The following is a 4,950-nucleotide window of genomic DNA, read 5'->3' on the forward strand; positions in this document are numbered from 1 at the left end:
TTCGAATCATGGAAAGGGATACCGTAACCATAATCGAATTCGAGAATTCAATTTCACAATCACTATCTTCTTAAAATCTTTCTTAGTGAAAGCAGTTCCTCACAGTCACTTTCATAAAGGAGGGAATCTTATGAAACTTAGATTTTAATGGTGTTTGTGTTCCTATCCATGTGAATTTGTCAAAACCAAAGTTTACGACAAATTTAAACTCATATGGACCGAACTTTCTTAATCTTGATTTCTTGCCTTATGGTAGCACGGCTGCCCACCATGTCTTCCAAGTAGTTAAGCAGCTCACCTTTTCCTATCAATGTACTTTTCATTGATCAAGGTCCTTGCCTTTTATGCATTCAAATGAGAACTCATAGGGCTCACATGCATAATTAACTCAATTGGAACGGCACAGAAACAATATAGTGTCAACACGATAGGTTGCAAACCTCAACTCGTGTGCTAGTGATGATCAACGAGGTCTATTTTGATTTGTTCTTGAAACCTTTCAAGACCATTAAGACTCCCACTGACTCCTTGACATATAAGATTCTCTTGTAATTAAACATTTCTTGACAAACAAATATTCAAGAATTAGTGCAGTTTTTATCAAAACACTTCATAAATAGGTCCTAGTTGGTCTTTGTCTTATCCAAGACATCACAAATTTCCTCATTTGATGAATGTTATAAACTTTCTTAATACTTTTCACTCAATGTCACAATCTTAACTCTAAGATTTGTTTTGGAACAAAGTATGATTGACTTCTTGATTTAACCATTTCTTCAATTCTTGATTCCTCTTCTTACACATACAATTGTACTAAGACTCACTTAGAGGATCAATTGAGATATGGTTCTTAATCATTAAGACCTATCATAAAGCATAAAAGGTACTCTCCCTTCTTCTTAGAATGGAGAAACTTTTATCTTTCTGCCTACTTGATTCTTCTTATTCGTTCTGCTATTGATTTAAACATTTTCACTCAATTCAGAATTACACTTAATCTTATAAGTATAATCATATTTACTAAACTTTTAGTAAATCATGACGAATATCTTGATTACTCATATGGTGGACTTGATCAATACGCAACTTTGTGTACTTGATCTCCTAGTCCTTCACTTGACACTTTGTCAATGAATTAGTCTAATTTCCAAATATGAAATTTCTCATTCATCGTGCAACCAAGTTGCATGATTCAAAGTTTCTGTCCAATTGAAACTTGGGCGATGAGAAACTCTCCTTATTTGGTAAATTTTCGACATTTCCATAATTAAGAATCAAATCCATTATTGCTAATAATAGAAACATTCAAACATCAATTTTTCATACACGCCATTGCAAGGATAAATAAATAATATAAAGTCAAAATTTATTTTATTGCGGAAAAACTTTGTCCTTACAATGTAACTCATTGAAAAACTATGCTAATACATCTTTCTTAGCAATCTAATTCTAACTCTAAGTAGTAGCTCAAGAATCTAATCTTCGAGAAACGCGATCGAAATCCATTCCTTCACGGTTAGATTCTGCTCACTTCTTCCCTTAAGCTTCCTTTCTTTTCTTCGATCCTACAAAATATCAATTGTAATCTTATCACATTATGTATTCAGAATCTAGAATGAAGCTTAAAAGAGTTAGTCAATGGATTTTACCTAAATTAGAGCCATACGTTTTGACTCTCCCATCTCTTAGATCTCTTAGGTAAATAGGGCAGCTTCGTCTCCAATGCCCCTTCTCTTGGCAATAAAAGAAAATTGACTCTTTTGGAACAGGACATGGAACGACTTCAGACATTGCCTTTCTCTTATGATCAAAATTTTCGATCATAGCATGTCTTTCATTTTCATTGTCTATATCCATAGAGGTCTTGAAGGTAGATTCACCAATCAACTTTGATTTTCTATTGCGCCAAACCATTGCTGATTCAGCAGCAATAAGCATATAGGTGAGATCTATAAGGGTCATGTCACAGTTCATCATATAGTACTCTCTTACGAACTCACTATATGAGTTAGGAAGTGACTGAAGAACCCAATCAACAGCCATCTCCTCACAGACAACGGATCCCAACATTCTTAACCTATCAATGTGTGACTTCATCCCTAGGACGTGTGCACACACTGACTTTCCCTCTTCATGTTTACTTGCCAAAAGCGCTTGAGTGAGCTTGAACTTTTCAAGCCTTCAAACTTGTGGGTTAGGGAGAATAATTGGAGGAGGTGGAGGAAGTGAAGCATGATTTCTTGTTCCTCGATCGAATCGTGGAATATCATCTTAATGTGGAAAGCTTGTTCCCCGGGATTTGGGAAGACCATAGTTGTCGTACTTTGACATCTACAAAACGGGAGAAAACAAATTCAAGTCAGTTGATTGATTGAGTCCTTAGTAAAGCACCCAAATGAGATACTAATGCTAGAACCCAACACAATACGCTACAACCTAGAAAATGGATGCCGTAATCTAGTTGCAGAATATTTGAAGGTAAGTGAATGACGATTCACTAATTTCCACCATGAAAAACGAAAAAGAAATTTAAGTTTTAAATTTATGAAAACTCCTAGATCCTTTGAGATTCATTGAACATTTCAATGGCATGTTTAAATCTCATTTGGTGTTGGGAATGCTATTCTGATCATTGTTCACGTATGTTTTGTTGGGATCATTGTGATATGTTTAGATGAACTTCTCAAGAAGGGATATGGCCTTGGTTCTGGAATTTCATTGTTCATAGCCACTAATATTTGGTAAGCTTAACCTAATAAACCCAAGAAACCTGAATATAATTGTTGTTTGGGACTAGTTAGTTACTTAACATGGATGGGTGTTTTGATAAAGTGATGCAGTGAAAGCATCATCTGGAAAGCATTTAGCCCTCTTAAAACCATAGATTTTGGATTATCGGTTTTCTTTAAACGAGGTACCTTTTAAATCATATCCTTTTCTGGAATACTATATGTTTCTTGAATGTTTATGTTAATGTATTTTGAATTATTGTATAGGTGAAACTTAGATGTGGTTTGAAGCCCTTACTATGTTGGGGAGGTAAGTCTAAAGGAATAAAATACTAATAAGTTAATAAGTTAATAACTTATCAAATGCTCTAAACTTTCTTTTTAGTGACTGAATTTATGTTCTTTTTTTTCATGATAGAATCTGAAAATGAGATCTTTGAAGAGATTTTGAGGTGTAAACTCGACTTTTCCTTAGATCCATAGCCTAGTATCTCTAAAAGTGATAAAGATTTGGTTAGGAAAACGCTTAGTAAAGACCCCAAAAGACGAATAACAGCTCATGGTGTTCTTTGTAAGTCTTGGTTGTTATAAAATTTTCCTATAAGTATTATATAGGATTCTTATTGAACATTATTTACGAGTAGGCCATCCACAGATCAGCTAGGCTTCTTAAAATAAGGTGATTATTTATATTTTTAATGCTAGCATGGTATATGAATGTTATGTTGGATCAGTCTTATGCTAGCATGGTATATGAATGCTATGTTAGATCAGTCTAATGCTAGCATGGTATATGAATGCTATATGATTGGGCTTAATGGAGGTAAGAAAATATCAAATTAAAGAAATAAGCTTTTAAAGGACTAGTTTATTGTAGAAAGAAGATATTCTTGTCATTGTGATTCTCATTGTTGATATCAGGTAATTCATATTGTACTGTATTTATTCCAAATCCCACATTCTTTGGATGGAGAAAAGAGTAATTTTGTCTTTTACAACTAACATTCCATGTTTGATTCTTCTAATAATTATATTAGCATACTAATTTTTTAACTTTTATTTGATCAGGTCACGAGAATTATCGGAGCAGGGGTTCATTAGTCTTAAAGAATTATGAAAGGCAACATGTAACTTTACTTAGTTTGAATTTGATGTTTATCATCTTTGTGTATATCTTTTTAGTTTGTATAGCATTACATTGCAGAAGGTGTCCCTTAATAGCAATGTAGTATTAGGTTATATAGTTAGGGAAAACCTCTTAATAACAATCTACAATTAGATCCCTTTAATATCAATGTATTACAATTTTTTGACATGATGTTATTGGATGAAATTGATTGTTTTGGGTATATATTTTTTTAGATATTTTTGTGTTATGTGTAAATGAGTATCGTAAAGACGCGTCGTAAATGCATATCGTAAATGCGCGTCGTAAATAGACGACACGCAAAAGCCTGTCGTCTCTCGTTATGACAGGGCCTTTCTTGAGACGTATTTGCGCGTCGTCTGAGCATTTTACGACACGCATTGCACGTCGTAAAAGGCTGTTTTTCTAGTAGTGGTTGGGCTCGCTTATTGGGTGTGTAATCGACGAACGAAATATAAGATCCAGAAATGAAGTCACAAAAGCAAAAGTCAGGAAGGAAGGTAATGAAGTGAAAGTGAAGAGGAAAAATTCATAGAAGCGAACTTGGGTTAGTGTCCAAAAATTGGAACTGAATGGAACCGAACTTTCGGTTGGGTTTGCTTTGGGTATGTATTTGAAGCGAACCTAAGATTCGCTTTCGGTTCGTGAACAATTGATTTGGAGCAAGAGGAACGAACCTGGATTCATATTCATAGTCGAAAACGAAGGTTCATGTGGAATTGTAGCAACGAAATGAAATTCAAGAAACGAGATTTTGTATCTCACCTCAAGAAGCGAAAGTCAAGATGCGGAAGTCAGGGAATCAGATTCACTCTGTAAACCAATTCAAAATCAAAATCGATCGTTTGCAGTGAATCGTTCATGGAGGTTCAATTTATTCGTATTCATAGAATCGGATGTCACGAGAATGAAGAACATAGAAACCAGATGTTAACAAGTGTAGGAACTGGAATCGGAGTTCAAACATTCATTGTTCAAGGTTCGCAGTCATCCATTCATCTTCATCAATTCGTAGTCAAAGATTCGGAGCTTGCAAGCTTTCACGGTTCTAACATTTTGATGATGAAATCGATT

The sequence above is a fragment of the Lactuca sativa genome, chromosome 7, assembly GCF_002870075.4.
Source record: "Lactuca sativa cultivar Salinas chromosome 7, Lsat_Salinas_v11, whole genome shotgun sequence".
Lineage (NCBI taxonomy): Eukaryota > Viridiplantae > Streptophyta > Magnoliopsida > Asterales > Asteraceae > Lactuca > Lactuca sativa.